This window comes from Schistocerca gregaria, chromosome 8 (genome assembly GCF_023897955.1).
Source record: "Schistocerca gregaria isolate iqSchGreg1 chromosome 8, iqSchGreg1.2, whole genome shotgun sequence".
Classification (NCBI taxonomy): domain Eukaryota; kingdom Metazoa; phylum Arthropoda; class Insecta; order Orthoptera; family Acrididae; genus Schistocerca; species Schistocerca gregaria.
In genome coordinates this window covers 371503667-371520693 of record NC_064927.1, presented here as the reverse complement: position 1 = coordinate 371520693, position 17027 = coordinate 371503667, and the positions used below count along the sequence as shown (strand labels likewise).

General features: G+C 43.5%; 1 protein-coding gene across 1 annotated transcript in view; it reads left to right on the top strand.

The window, feature by feature from the left end:
* Nucleotides 1-17027, top strand: part of LOC126284291 (prolactin-releasing peptide receptor-like) — an 842768-nt gene that overhangs the window by 789992 nt on the left and 35749 nt on the right. The gene's annotated exons all lie outside the window — the stretch shown is intronic.

Genomic DNA, 17027 nt, shown 5'->3' with positions numbered 1-17027 from the left:
TAAGCAACACCCTTAGGTTGGGAAACAGGTATAATCTTGTGTGCAATTATTCTTGTGACTAGTTTCAGTAATAACCCATCGTAAGGCACCAGATTTCAACCTAACGCTACGCGTTCCTCCGACAAACGGCACTATGCTATATGATTTTCGTGGTTCAACAAAGTTTTGAAGTTTTGCATGCATTGTTTGAACGAAATGCTAGACACACCAGCTGATAAAAGCTTCTTATTTTAACAAGCAAGGTGCAAGATTGTATATGTGTCACATACGCATGGGACGAAATACATTCTGCTAAAACAGACACGTGTTACGCTTACACAATATTGCGTATTTTGGTTTCCATCCTGGTACTGTTTTACAATGGATTAGTTGGGAAACTAGTTCCTTTTCACAATGTACACTCCTGGAAATGGAAAAAAGAACACATTGACACCGGTGTGTCAGACCCACCATACTTGCTCCGGACACTGCGAGAGGGCTGTACAAGCAACAATCACACGCACGGCACAGCGGACACACCAGGAACCGCGGTGTTGGCCGTCGAATGGCGCTAGCTGCGCAGCATTTGTGCACCACCGCCGTCAGTGTCAGCCAGTTTGCCGTGGCATACGGAGCTCCATCGCAGTCTTTAACACTGGTAGCATGCCGCGACAGGGTGGACGTGAACCGTATGTGCAGTTGACGGACTTTGAGCGAGGGCGTATAGTGGGCATGCGGGAGGCCGGGTGGACGTACCGCCGAATTGTTCAACACGTGGGGCGTGAGGTCTCCACAGTACATCGATGTTGTCGCCAGTGGTCGGCGGAAGGTGCACGTGCCCGTCGACCTGGGACCGGACCGCAGCGACGCACGGATGCACGCCAAGACCGTAGGATCCTACGCAGTGCCGTAGGGGACCGCACCGCCACTTCCCAGCAAATTAGGGACACTGTTGCTCCTGGGGTATCGGCGAGGACCATTCGCAACCGTCTCCATGAAGCTGGGCTACGGTCCCGCACACCGTTAGGCCGTCATCCGCTCACGCCCCAACATCGTGCAGCCCGCCTCCAGTGGTGTCGCGACAGGCGTGAATGGAGGGACGAATGGAGACGTGTCGTCTTCAGCGATGAGAGTCGCTTCTGCCTTGGTGCCAATGACGGTCGTATGCGTGTTTGGCGCCGTGCAGGTGAGCGCCACAATCAGGACTGCATACGACCGAGGCACACAGGGCCAACACCTGGCATCATGGTGTGAGGAGTGATCTCCTACACTGGCCGTAGACCCCTGGTGATCGTCGAGGGGACACTGAATAGTGCACGGTACATCCAAACCGTCATCGAACCCATCTTTCTACCATTCCTAGACCGGCAAGGGAACTTGCTGTTCCAACAGGACAATGCACGTCCGCATGTATCCCGTGCCACCCAACGTGCTCTAGAAGGTGTAAGTCAACTACCCTGGCCAGCAAGATCTTCGGATCTGTCCCCCATTGAGCATGTTTGGGACTGGATGAAGCGTCGTCTCACGCGGTCTGCACGTCCAGCACGAACGCTGGGACCAGGCGCCAGGTGGAAATGGCATGGCAAGCCGTTCCACAGGACTACATCCAGCATCTCTACGATCGTCTCCATGGTAGAATAGCAGCCTGCATTGCTGCGAAAGGTGGATATACACTGTACTAGTGCCGTCATTGTGCATGCTCTGTTGCCTGTGTCTATGTGTCTGTGGTTCTGTCAGTGTGATCATGTGATGTATCTGACCCCAGGAATGTGTCAATAAAGTTTCCCCTACCTGGGACAATGAATTCACGGTGTTCTTATTTCAATTTCCAGGAGTGTATATAAATGACCTAGTAGATAGTGTCGGAAGTTCCGTGCGGCTTTTCGCGGATGATGCTGTAGTATACAGAGAAGTTGCAGCGTTAGAAAATTGTAGCGAAATGCAGGAAGATCTGCAGCGGATAGGCACTTGGTGCAGGGGAGTGGCAACTGACCCTTAACGTAGACGAATGTAATGTATTGCGAATACATAGAAAGAAGGATCCTTTATTGTATGATTATATGATAGAGGTGCAAACACTGGTAGCAGTACTTCTGAGTCCGCATCTCGTGGTCGTGCAGTAGCGTTCTCGCTTACCGCGCCCGGGTTCCCGAGTTCGATTCCCGGCGGGGTCAGGGGTTTTCTCTGCCTCGTGATGACTCAGTGTTGTGTTATGTCCTTAGGTTAGAAAGGTTTAAGTAGTTCTACGTTCTAGGGAGCTGATCACCATAGATGTTAAGTCCCATAGTTGTCAGAGTCATTTGAACCATTTGAACAAATACTTTTGTAAAATATCTGGGGGTATGCGCACAGAAACTATTTGAAGTGCAATGATCATATAAAATTAATTGTCAGTAAGGCGGGCGCCAGGTTGAGATTCATTGGGAGAGTCCTCAGAAAATGTAGTCCATCAACAAAGGAGGTGACTTACAAAACACCCGTTCGTCCTATAATTGAGTTTTGCTCATCAGTGTGAGATCCGTACCAGGTCGGGTTGACAGAGGATATAGAGAAGATCGAAAGAAGAGCGGCGCGTTTCGTCACCGGGTTATTTGGTAAGCGTGATAGCGTTATGGAGATGTTTAGCAAACTGAAGTGGCAGACTCCGCAAGAGAGGCGCTGTGCAGCGCGGTGTAGCTTGCTGTCCACGTTTCGAGAGGGTGCGTTTCTGGATGAGGTATCGAATACATTGCTTCCCCCTACTTATACCTCTCGAGGAGATCACGAATGTAAAATTAGAGAGATTCGAGCGCGCACGGAGGCTTTCTGGCAGCCGTTCTTCCCGCGAACCATACGGTACTGGAACAGGAAAGGAAGGTAATGACAGTGGCACGTAAAGTGCCCTCCGCCACACACCGTTTTATGGCTTGAGGATTATTAATGTAGATGCAGATGTAGATGTAGAAGTATACAATGAATACGCTATTGTGTAAAAGAACAGTGTCGAGCTAACACAACTTATTAATGACATTAGAGGTACCACAATGGAGGGGATGATCATTGCTACGATTCATCCATAATTCAAAAGTCCCACTCATCTTCCTATTGGATTAGGATCCGGGTCATTGTAATCTGTATGAGCTGGCCCAGTGATGATACACAGTGGGTTAAGCGCCTCATTAGACCGTTGGTGCATTTGACTACTTGTTTTAAGAAGAGGTAAACTGGCTGCTTGTCACAACGCAGCGACGCCACCAGTCAGCCACCGCCGTGCTTCTGTGTAGCTTGGCAGATTGAAGACGTGTAGCTTTGACCACTGTAAGCGGGGGTCTTTCGCGATCTATCAGATTGTAAACGTGCATTGCATGTAAATGCATTCACAATTTTCTTTTGGAAACTGGTTGACATGAAACTACATTCGCTAACAGCAGTAACTCCTGAAGGGTTTGAAACGTGTGTCAGTTAAAAGGCGTGACCCTCGTCCTTACCTATTAGAACTTTCATACGCCCACTCCTCTCACATCGTGTTACATGGCTGAGAGTGGTGCGATAATGCGATAATGGGCAGGTCTGCCATTTAGTTAAAGTTACAACAACATATTGCGCTCATTCCGTACATCCGACTGACTCATACAAACAATTTCACTACCGTAACCAATGTGTAACGGTGCAGTATATGACTAATGTCTGATACCAGTTCTACGATCAGCAGCAACCAGTCTGCTCTTTTAATGGAGAGGTTTATATTTCGTTCGGTAATCTTGAGTACTTTTTCTTTTGCATCAGTCTTCTCACTGGTTTGATGCGGTGTGCCACGAATTCTTCTCCTGTGAAAATCTTTTGATCTCAGAGCAGCAACTGCAGCTCAGTTATTTGCTGGATGTGTTCAGTCTCTGTCTTCCCCTACAATTTTCTTCTCTACAATTTCCTCAAGTACCATGGAACATATTTTCTGCTACCTTAAAACATGCTCTGTCATCCTGTGATTTTTATACATTCCCTTTCCCTTCGATTATGCGGAGAACCTCCTCATGCCTTACTATACCAGTCTACCTAATTTTCAGCACTCTTCTGTAGCACATCTCAAATGCTTCGACTTTCTTCTGTTACGGTTTTCCCACAATCCATATCTCCTACCATACAACCCTCTGGTTCAGACGTACATTCATAGATATTTCCTCCTCAAATTAAGGCCCATTTTTGATACTAGTAGATTTCTGTTGTCCAGAAATGCCCTTTTTCCCCAGCGCGAATCTGCTTTGTATGTCCTCAGTGGTCCGTCCCACATGGGTCATCTTTGCTGCCTAGGTAGCGGAATTCCTTAACTTCATCTACTTCGTAATCTCTAATTTTGTTTCCTCCTACTTCTCATTACTTTTGCCTTTTTTCAATTTACTCTCAATCAAGATTCTCTACTCAGTACACAGTTCATTGCATCCAACAGATCCTGCAATTCTCCTTCACTTTCAATGCAGACTGCAATGTCATCAACGGATCTTGTCATTGATATCCTTTCACCTTGAATTTTAATCCCATTCTTGAACCTTCCTTCTAATCCCGTCATTGTTCCTTCGATATTTAGATTTTACTATAGGGGCCAAAAATTGCTTCCCTACCCTTCACCCTTTTCAGTCCGAGCATTGTGTTCTTGGTCTTCCAGTCTTATTGTTCCATCTTCATTCTTGTAGATATTATATATTACCGGTCTCTCCCTGTGGCTTACGCCTATTTTCCTCAGATTTTCTAACATGTGCCATTTTAGAGTGTCGAACTCTTTTTCCAGTTCGACAAATCGTATGAAAGTGTCTCCAAGTTTCCTGACTTGCTTTCATTATCGACCGAAACGACAGAACTGCCTCTCTCGTGCCTTTTCCTTTCCTAAAGCGAAACTGATCGTCATCTAACACATTGCCAGTTTTCTTTCCCATTTTTCTGTATATTATTCTTGTTAGCAAGCAATAATCCTCTATCTCTTCCCTGTGGAGTTCTGTTTATTCGTCTGTCATGTCATCACGAGACAAGTTCTCCTCTCATAGAGGATATCAGTGTACTTTTTCTACACATCTGCTCCCTCTTACGCATTTGACAGTGAAATTACCGTTGTAAACCTTATGTTACCACTCATGCTTTAATGTCACATTCATTCCTTTTTTGATTTCTTCACATTTTCCATGTAGCCATTTCACCTTATCTTCTTTGCACTTCCTATTTATTTCGTTCTTAAGTGATTTATATTGAAGTTTTCCAGTGTTTCCCTATACGTTTCTGTAGTTCCTTCTTCCGTCAATCAACTGAAGTATTTCAAGGTTCGTTTCCAGTTATCTTCATTGCACTGATTTTTGTCCATCCCTTTCTGAGATCTATAGGTCTCTTGAATTGATGTGCCTACTGGATTATTAATTGTCGCAGTATATATAGCCTCAGAGAAAGTGAAGCATATCTCTTCATTCCTTAGTACTTCCTTATCCCACTTCTTTGCAAAATTATTCTTCCTAACTAGTGTCTTAAGCTTTAGCCTACTTTCCATCGTTACTAAATTGTGATCTGAGTCTGTATCTGCTCCTGCGTACGTCGTACAAGCCGATATCTGATTTCGGAATTTATGCTTGACCAAGATGTAATCTAACTGGAGTCTTCCTGTGCATCCCTGCCTTTTCCAAGTACCTCCTCCTCTTGTGACACTTGAACAGCGTATTCGCTATTACTTGCTGACATTTATTGCGGAACTCAATTAGTGTTTCTCTTACTACTAAGCCCATGTTCTCCCTTAACCCTTTCTTTTCATTCAACTCCTAAAACTGCATTCCAGTCTCCCATTACTATTAAATTTTCACCTTCCTTTCCGTAATAAACTACCCCTTCAGTATGCTCATATAATTTCTCAGCCTCTTCATCTTCTGCTGGCGATGTCAGCCTGTATAACCTCAACTGTCGTTGTCGGTGTTAGTTTGCTGACGATTTTGATTAGAACAACCCTAGCAGAGAACTGTTTGCAGAAAGTCATTCTCTGCCCTATCTTCCTATTTATAACGAATCTTACTGCCGTTATACCATTTTCTGCTGCTGTTGATATTACCCTATACTCATCTGGCCCAAAATCCTGGCCTTCTTTCCATTTTACTTCACTGTTCCTTATTACATCTAGATTGAGCCTTTGCATTCCCCTTTCCAGATTTTCTACCTCCCCTACCACGTTCACGCATCTGACATTCCACACCCCGATGTTGATTCTTCAATCTTTTTCTCAGGATCGCCTCCCTGTTGGCAGTACACTCCCGAAGATGCGAAAGGGGGACTAGACCAGAAACGCTGGGCGATGGAGAGATCATCATAACCCTTTTTCAATTACAGGTCACGTCATGTGAGTACACATGATCTGTCTTCTACGCATTGGTTTCCATTCCCTTCTGTATCCTCGTTCCGCTGATCACCGCTGTTTATTCCTCCATTTAGCGGCAGTTCCCCGCCTGCAGGGCGAGAGAGTGCTCCGAAGCTTTTTCCGCACGACCGCCATCTTTGACAAGGCCGCTGGTAGAACGAGGGTGAATTATTACGCCAGAGATCTTTGACCGTAGGCAAATATAGAGCAGGTTTTTATTATTTTTAGGAAGGAATCGATATTCTGAGAGGCGTTAGTATGAACAAAAATAAGGGAAAAATGTCCAGTACACTTGCGCCCCACACTTCGAATATTAACCATTGGCAGCACTTACTCTATTCTTCACTACTGTGAAACTCATCTCTTCTGCTGCGACCTCTTTGCCATATCCCGTGTGGAGCAATATGATACCATTATGGTGGTAAGTGCAAAGATACAGGTACAAAAGGAAATGCATATAACAACTTATCGAAATGTAAATTAATTACTTTGGAACTAATATATGCACTGCACCTACCCAGACTTGTGAATACGGTTTAGAGCAGAGGACCCCAAACCGTTTTGTCTCGTAGACATAGGGTGGTGGGGTTTCGGGTTCCGCTGAATAGGTCAGGAAATCACTACACTCAGCTGGCGGCTACACGGGCAGCGGAGGCTGTGTGGCGTGGACTGGGCGGTTTTTTTAGGTTAGAAGGCTTCGGGAAAGTACGGGGTACGCTGCAATGTTAAAGGGTGCATGGCAAATACAGGACGTGCTTGGATCAAGGAACAGTCGGAATTATAGTTGTAAATTGTTGTAGTTTCGCTGGAAAAGTCCCTGAGCTTCAAGCGCTAATAGAAAGCACAGAAGATGATATCGTTATAGGCACAGAAAGCTGGCTAAAGCCTGAAATAAGTTCTGCAGAAATTTTTACGAAGTCTCAGACGGTGTTCAGGAAAGATAGATTAGGCAGAATTGGTGGTGGAGTGTTTGTGTGTGTCAGTAGTGATTTATCTTGTAGTGAAGTCGAAGTAGATACTCCGTGCGAATTGGTATGGGTGGAAGTTATACTTAACAGCCGAATTAAGTTAATAATTGGCTCCTTCTACCGACCCCCAGACTCCGATGATACAGTTGTGGAACAGTGCAGAGAAAGTTTGAGTCTCGTAACAAATAAATACCCCACTCATACGGTTATAGTTGGTGGGGACTTTAACCTACGCTCGGTATGTTGGCAAAAATACTTGTTCAAAACCGGTGGTAGGCAGAAAACATCTTCCGAGATTGTCCTAAATGCTTTCTCCGAAAATTATTTCGAGCAGTTAGTTCACGAACCCACGCGAATTGTAAATGGTTGCGAAAACACACTTGACCTCTTAGTCACAAACAATCCAGAGCTGATAGAGAGCATCATGACTGATACAGGGATTAGTGATCACAAGGTCGTTGTAGCTAGGTTCAATACAGTTTCTTCCAAATCCATCAGAAACAAACGCAAAATAATTTTATTTAAAAAAGCGGATAAAGTGTCACTAGAAGCCTTCCTAAAAGAAAATTTCCATTCCTTCCGAACTGACTTTGCAAATGTAGACGAGATGTGGCTCAAATTCAAAGATATAGTAGCAAAAGCAATTGAGAAATTCATACCTTATAAATTGGTAAGAGATGGAACGGATCCCCCGTGGTACACAAAAAAGGTCCGAACGCTGTTGCAGAAGCAACGGAAAAAGCATGCGAAGTTCAGAAGAACGCGAAATCCCGAAGATGGGCTCAAATTTACAGACGCGCGAAATCTGGCACGGACTTCGATGCGAGATGCCTTCAATAGGTTCCACAACGAAACATTATCTCGAAATTTGGTAGAAAATCCGAAGAAATTCTGGTCGTATGTAAAGTACACAAGCGGCAAGACGCAGTCAATACCTCCGCTGCGCAGTGCCGATGGTACTGTTACCGACGACTGTGCCGCTAAAGCGGAGTTATTGAACGCAGTTTTCCGAAGTTCCTTCAGCAGGGAAGACGAATGGAATATTCCAGAATTTGAAACACGAACATCTGCTAGCATGAGTTTCTTAGAAGTAGATAACTTAGGGGTTGCGAAGCAACTCAAATCGCTTGATACGGGCAAGTCTTCAGGTCCACATTGTATACCGATTAGGTTCCTTTCAGATTACGCTGATTCTATAGCTCCCTACTTAGCACTCATATACAACCGCTCGCTCACCGATAGATCTGTACCTACAGACTGGAAAACTGCGCAGGTCGCACCAGTGTTTAAGAAGGGTAGTAGGAGTAATCCATTTAACTACAGACCTATATCATTGACGTCAGTTTGCAGTAGGGTTTTGAAGCATATACTGTATTCAAACATTATGAATCATCTCGAAGGGAACGATCTATTGACACGTAATCAGCATGGCTTCAGAAAACATCGCTCTTGTGCAACGCAACTAGCTCTTTATTCGCACGAAGTAATGGCCGCTATCGACAGGCGATCTCAAGTTGGTCCGTATTTCTAGATTTCCGGAAAGCTTTTGACACCGTTCCTCACAAGTGACTTCTAATCAAGCTGCGGACCTATGGGGTATCGCCTCAGTTGTGCGACTGGATTCGTGATTTCCTGTCAGGAAGATCGCAGTTCGTAGTAATAGACGGCAAATCATCGAGTAAAACTGAAGTGATATCAGGTGTTCCCCAGGGAAGCGTCCTGGGACCTCTGCTGTTCCTGATCTATATAAATGACCTGGGTGACAATCTGAGCAGTTCTCTTAGATTGTTCGCAGATGATGCTGTAATTTACCGTCTAGTAAGGTCATCCGAAGACCAGTATCAGTTGCAAAGCGATTTAGAATAGATTGCTGTATGGTGTGTCAGGTGGCAGTTGACGCTAAATAACGAAAAGTGTGAGATGATCCACATGAGTTCCAAAAGAAATTCGTTGGAATTCGATTACTCGATAAATAGTACAATTCTCAAGGCTGTCAACTCATCTAAGTAACTGGGTGTTAAAATTACGAACAACTTCAGTTGGAAGGACCACATAGATAATATTGTGGGGAAGGCGAGTCAAAGGTTGCGTTTCATTGGCAGAACACTTAGAACATGCAACAAGTCCACTAAAGAGACAGCTTACACTACACTCGTTCGTCCTCTTTTAGAATATTGCTGCCCTGTGTGGGATCCTTACCAGGTGGGATTGACGGAGGACTTCGAAAGGGTGCAAAAAAGGGCAGCTCGTTTTGTATTATCACGTAATAGGGGAGAGAGTGTGTCAGATATGATACACGAGTTGGGATGGAAGTCATTACAGCAAAGACGTTTTTCGTCGCGGCGAGACCTTTTTACGAAATTTCAGTCACCAACTTTCTCTTCCGAATGCGAAAATATTTTGTTGAGCCCAACCTACATAGGTAGGAATGATCATCAAAATAAAATAAGAGAAATCAGAGCTCGAACAGAAAGGTTTAGGTGTTTGTTTTTCCCGCGCGCTGTTCGGGAGTGGAATAGTAGAGAGATAGTATGATTGTGGTTCGATGAACCCTCTGCCAAGCACTTAAATGTGAATTGCAGAGTAGTCATGTAGATGTAGACATGTAGATGTAGATGTAGACCAAGAGTCAATATTTTTCTATTTTGGGATGACCCCTGCCTCTCACATATTAAATTTTTACAAATTCATCAGCTTCAAACACGTTTCTGACACTTGATGTAGTGTTAGTCACTTTTATATGTTCAACTGTAGGGGCGTAGAAAGTGTTCAGGAAACGTGTTAAATATTTATACTTTTATTACTGTAAACGACAGAAAACGCAAATATAAAAAAAATTGATACATGAATGTTTTAATGTGATGGATGAGTCTGAAGGGCTATTAGTATATTATCAATATTTGGATTCAAGTTCTTCACTAGTGCTTATACTGATCTTGTAATATGGGATCCTTTTCTTCCATATAATTGTATGGATTGATGACCAACAGCAGTATTTCCATCCAAAAAACATCCTCAAACCTATTTTCAAAGTCTGTATGAAAAACACTTAAATGTGGGACGTAAGTTGAAATGTAATCATCGTGGCAGTTTGTCTGTGACAAATTGAAAAACTGGGAAAATTCGCGCTGTCTAACGTTTTGCTTCATTAGTTTATTTCTAGCGAGAAAACTGAAATGATGGATTTGTGAATGAAATTTAGATTGTCATCTTGTAACTACAAGATCACTTCATTCAGCTTAGAAACAAATCTGTTAAATGAATAATGTCTAGTTTATGCTTCATAATATTTTCTTTTAAAATTGGATCTTAACGTCATAAACCGCTGAAACGGTCCCAAAGACCGACAAAAATCTTCCCAACGATAAGCTAATTAGGTAAATAAGACACAGCAACCAAAACCAGTCCACACAACCTCAAGCAATGATTCATGCGTTTCTCAACAATCCAAGGAATTACAAAAATAATATGTCATAAAAGAATCCAGCAGTCCCAAAGAACGGTACATTGATTCACTTTAACTTGTATGGTATCCAACTACAGTATATTCACAAAGAGATGAACGAACGCTCCTTAGTTTTGGATCGGCCAGGGTTAGTGGAAGTCGGTCGGCTTCGACTCTCTCATGTTTTGTGTCCCGTCGCCAACAACCTCAGCGATGTAACAGAGAACCTCTCGTATGTAGTCACTGCGGCCCGTTTAACGCACTGCTTGCGTTCGTGTAGAGGTCCGGTGTGCCGGTCAGTCTGTGGATGGTTCAAATGGTCTGAGCACTATGGGACTTAACTGCTGTGGTCATCAGTCCCCTAGAACTTAGAACTAGTTAAACCTAACTAACCTAAGGACATCCGACACATCCATGCCCGAGGCAGGACTCGAACCTGCGACCGTAGCGGTTGCGATGTTCCAGACTGTAGTGCCTAGAACCGCTCGGCTGGCAGTCTGTGAATGGTTTTTAAGGCGGTTTTCCACACGCCTTCTCGAATGCGGACTGGTTCCCCTTATTCGGCATCACTTACACTATGTTGGCGATTGCTGCACAAATACTTTCTCCACGTACGCGTACACTATAATTACTCTACCACGGAAACATTGGGGTTACACTCGTCTGGTGTGAGAAGTTTCTGAAGGGGTCCACTGGGAGCCAAACCGCACAATAACTCAGGATTCGGTGTGAGGCCGCGGTGGGGTGAGTGGACTACTGTAGAATGTTGTGGTGTTGTGTACTAATGAGGGCTACTGCAGGGACGAAGGCTCCCCGTCGTTGCTAAGTCTGCAGTTCAATGCAATACAATGTAGCCATTTCGAAGTGATTCTTCTGCTTTGTTACGTGTTGTTGTTGTCTTCAGTCCTGAGACTGGTTTGATGCTGCTCTCCATGCTACTCTATCATGTGCAAGCTTCTTCATCTCCCAGCACCTACTGCAACCTACATCCTTCTGAATCTGCTTAGTGTATTCATCTCTTGGTCTCCCTCTACGATTTTTACCCTCCATGCTGCCCTCCAATACTAAATTGGTGATCCCTTGATGCATCAGAACATGTCCTACCAACCGATCCCTTCTTCTGGTCAAGTTGTGCAACAAACTTCTCTTCTCCCCAATCCTATTCAATACTTCCTCATTAGTTATGTGATCTACCTATCTAATCTTCAGCATTCTTCTGTAGCACCACATTTCGAAAGCTTCTATTCTCTTCCTGTCCAAACTATTTATCGTCCATGATTCACTTCCATACATGGCTACATTCCATACAAATACTTTCAGAAATGACTTCCTGACACTTAAATCTATACTCGATGTTAACAAATTTCTCTTCTTCAGAAACGCTTTCCTTGCCATTGCCAGTCTACATTTTATATCCTTTCTACTTCGACCATCATCAGTTATTTTGCTCCCCAAATACCAAAACTCCTTTACTACTTTAATTGTCTCATTTCCTAATCTAATTCCCTCAGCATCACACGACTTAATTGGACTACATTCCATTATCCTCGTTTTGGTTTTGTTGATGTTCATCTTATATCCTCCTTTCAAGACACTGTCCATTCCGTTCAACTGCTCTTCCAAGTCCTTCGGTGTCTCTGACAGAATTACAATGTCATCGGCGAACCTCAAAGTTTTTATTTCTTCTCCCAGGATTTTAGTACCTACTCCAAATTTTTCTTTAGTTTCCTTTACTGCTTGCTCAATATACAGATTGAATAACATCGGGGAGAGGCTACAACCCTGTCTTACCCCCTTCCCGACCACTGCTTCACTTTCATGCCCCCCGACTTATATAACTGCCATCTGGTTTCAGTACAAATTGTAAATAGCCTTTCGCTCCCTGTAATTTACCCCTGCCACCTTTAGTATTCCAGTCAACATTGTCAAAAGCTTTCTCTAAGTCTACAAATGCTAGAAACGGAGGTTCGCCCTTCCTTAATCTTTCTTCTAAGACAAGTCGTAGGGTCAATATTGCCTCACGTGTTCCAGTATTTCTACGGAATCCAAACTGATCTTCCCCGAGGTCGGCTTCAACTAGTTTTTCCATTCGTTTGTAGAGAATTCGTGTTAGTATTTTGCAGCTGTGACTTATTAAACTGATTGTTCGCTAATTTTCACATATGTCAGCACCTGCTTTCTTTGGGATTGGAATTATTATATTCATCTTTAAGTCTGATGGTATTTCGCCTGTTTCATACGTTTTGCTCACCAGTTGGTAGAGTTTTGTCAGGACTGGCTCTCCCAAGGCCGTCAGTAGTTCCACTGGAATGTTGTCTACTCCGGGGGCCTTGTTTCGACTCAGGTCTTTCAGTGCTCTGTCAAATTCTTTACGCAGTATCGTATCTCCCATTTCATCTTCATCTACATCCTCTTCCATTTCCATAATATTGTCCTCAAGTACATCGCCCTTGTATAGACCCTCTATATACTCCTTCCACCTTTCTGCTTTCCCTTCTTTGCTTAGAACTGGTTTTCCATCTGAGCTCTTGATGTTCATACAAGTGGTTCTCTTCTCTCCAAAGGTCTCTTTAATTTTCCTGTAGGCAGTATCTATCTTACTCCTTGTGAGATAAGCCTCTACATCCTTACATTTGTCCTCTAGCCATCCCTGCTTAGCCATTTTGCACTTCCTGTCGATCTCATTTTTGAGACGTTTGTATTCCTTTTTGCCTGCTTCATTTACTGCATTTTTATATTTTCTTCTTTCATCAGTTAAATTCAATATTTCTTCTGTTACCCAAGGATTTCTACTAGCCATCGTCTCTTTACCTACTTGATACTCTGCTGCCTTCACTACTTCATCCCTCAAAGCTACCCATTCTTCTTCTACTGTATTTCTTTCCCCCCTTTCTGTCAATTGTTCTTTTATGCTCTCCCTGAAACTCTGTACAACCTCTGCTTCTTTCAGTTTATCCAGGTCCCATCTCCTTAAATTCCCACCTTTTTGCCGTTTACGCAAATTAATACATCTCTTGACGAGACGATGCTGTTGCGTACAGAAATTCACGGTCGTGGAATGGTTAATTAATGTATAATTGCTTACTGTTTTCACTTGGCTTACTGAATGGCAGACGCCCTTACAACTGGATCAATGCAAGATTATGACAATATCAAAAACATCAGTGGTGAAGTACGGGAACCTAACACACTGTTTAAATTTGTAGTGCTAGGTCTGAAGCGGAATGAAATACGTAACCACAGAAGTAGAATAGGCAAATGAATGACTAACAAAGAAACATTACAAACTAGATCTCGTATTTTAAGAACAAAAAAATGCACTTGCAATTTATCACCCCTAGAAATCAATTCCACGCGAATAGTTGGCCACAATTCTGACCGTACGCTGTCTGAAAAAATGGGTATTAAACTTACCTGCGCACTGGTTTTTGTCTCTCTCTCTTGTCCCAATGGAGCAGTGTAGCGTCCGATCGCGAACTGCTTTACAGTTGAGTTTGTGAAACACTGTTTTGACAGTAGGAACATGCTTTCTTCGCAGTATCAAAATACGTGACCTCTAACCTGTAGCTGGAGCCTGAAATATTCTTGGTTTGATTTTTTAATTTTATTTTGCGATTTTCGAATTCAGAGTAAGTGGAAGAAACGAACAAGTCTCTTATGAAAGAAATAGGATAGCGTTCTCTACGAGGGGTATTCAGTAAGTATGGCAACAATCTATTTTTCTGGGCCACTTTCCATTGAAAAAATGCTTAATTCTTTATGGGACATTTTGGAGTATTCCCACTTCAACTCCTATAGTTTCATGAGGCTCCGCTAAGTGGCGGCGCTATTCGTAGCCTTCAAAATAGTGTCTGTTATGGAGGTACTTTCCAGGCAGAGACTTTCACTGAGCTTCTTTTATTGGAAAACCAAAGCATCACAGACATTCATGGGCGTCTGCTGAATATGAATGGAGACCTGATAGTGAACAATAGCAAGGCGAGTCGTTGGGGCCGGCAGCGGTGCTCTAGTGGTTCTAGGCGCTTAGTCCGGAACCGCGCGACTGCTACGGTCGCAGGTTCGAATCCTGCCTCGGGCATGGATGTGAGTGATGTCCTTAGGTTAGTTAGGTTTAAGTAGTTCTAAGTTCTAGGGGACTGATGACCCAATAGAGCACGTTAGCATGATTTCATACGGGATACACTACCTGTGCTGCTAGAACATGTGACTTTACTAGTACGACACAACATGTGGTTCATGCACGATGGAGCTCCTGCACATTTCAGTCAAAGTGTTCGTACGCTTCTCAACAAAAGATTCGGTGACCGATGGATTGGTAGAGGCGGACCAATTTTATTGCCTCCCTGCTCTCCTGACCTCAACCCTCTTGACTTTCATTTATGGGGGCATTTGAAAACTCTTGTCTACGCAACCCTGGTACCAAATGTAGAGACTCTTCGTGCTCGTATTGTGGACGGCTGTGATACAATACACCGTTCTCCAGGGCTCCATCAGCGCATCGGGGATTCCATGCGACGGAGGGTGGATGCATGTATCCTCGCTAACGGAGGACATTTTGAACATTTCCTGTAACAAAGTGTTTGGAGTCACGCTGGTACGTTCTGTTACTGTGTGTTTCCATTCCATGATTAATGTGATTTGAAGAGAAATAATAAAATGAGCTCTAACATGGAAAGTAAGCGTTTCTGGACACATGTCCACGTAACATATTTTCTTTTCTTGTGTGTGAGGAATGTTTCCTGAAAGTTTGGCCGTACCTTTTTGTAACACCCTGTAGATAAGATACCTACGTAATATACTGCAAAACGCCGCGCAAAGAAAATTGGATATTTCCGGTGCTCATTTCTTATGTTCCATTGTGGACGGAAAAGTAATGTGGAGTGTTTAGGATGGCCCTTAAACCAGGCACTATTTGTCTACACAACAAAGGATCGCCTGAGTGTCACTATCCTACACTATAAGGACAAAGTATGAATACTACACACATCTTTCTGCTTAGCAAAATTGACCGGACAAGTTTGTTCTCTTTACAATTAATGTGGTCTACGGTGAGCCTTAAGAGGCTCCTTTTTGTGTGGTATATTACATACAGGAAGTACAGCAAACCCCCGAAACCGTTGCTTAGCTGAAACCAGCCATTCAGGAGGTCATCTGCAGTATTATTTTTCCGACAGTTGAGAGGATCATGCAGAATTTCACTATTTGTTAGCGCCACACCATCGCCAATGATGGTAGACATATCGAACATTTCAGAACCTAAATTGAAGTATCTGTAGTGACGTCTACATGTTGAATAAAGTTTGTGCATGCCGTAGTTTGTAAGTAATTTACATTTTATTCATATAGTTCAATAACTGTCACAATATATATTGGCAGTCGATCACTAATATTCTTAATTATTTCACTCATTATTCCTTCTAATTTTGCATCTCCATTGGGTTTGATGATTATGCTTTCATCATCGACGAACTCCACTGTTTGTGGTTTATCAGTCTAACGGAGAAAATCATTCCTCACAAAAGGGTGAAGCACCCAGGAGGAGAGAAGGAAACTAAAGGGAATATCTTGATTTGTGAAGGTATGTGTTAATATTTCAGTGATTAGAAAATGGAGCCAAATTTAAAAACAACTTGGCAGTAGAAGTCTGTGTATCGATATGACGTTGCGCCCCGTGTGATCGGGATACATGCACTAACATGGTTCGGAAGGGTGCCGTAAGGCCGTTTTACCCTATTCTGAACCAACAGACAGTTGTAACTGATGTTTCATATCCGGATACTTGCACTGGGACGGAGTTTAAGACCGAGATAGACACGAAGACGTTCTATCGAGTGGAATTTCGGAACCTTGCTGCCCATGGGGGTCATTCAACATTACACAAGTAGTTCGTAAAACCGTGTCCCGTCTGTCCTGCTGAAAAATGTATTACCGCATGAGAGGTAATACATACGGACCCAGGATTTCCGTGGCGTACTGTTGCGCCACCAGATCCCTCGTCATTCCACCAACTGTGACCTGAAGTAATGCCCGAAAGCTACATACACACCAAAATGCGTGGAGTAACACCGTCGCGCCTCTCCAAAACATTGAAAGAATAGCACCTCTCCCCGCTGTACGCATCTAAGACGGCGATACGGGGTAGCACAAACCACGTCTCGTAACTGAACACAATGCTGCGTCATTCGTAGTAGCCCATGCTTCGAGAACACGGCTACATTGTGACCACAGCCATTTGTGTTGTGGTGTTAATGGCAGTCTTCACTTGTGATGGTAATTC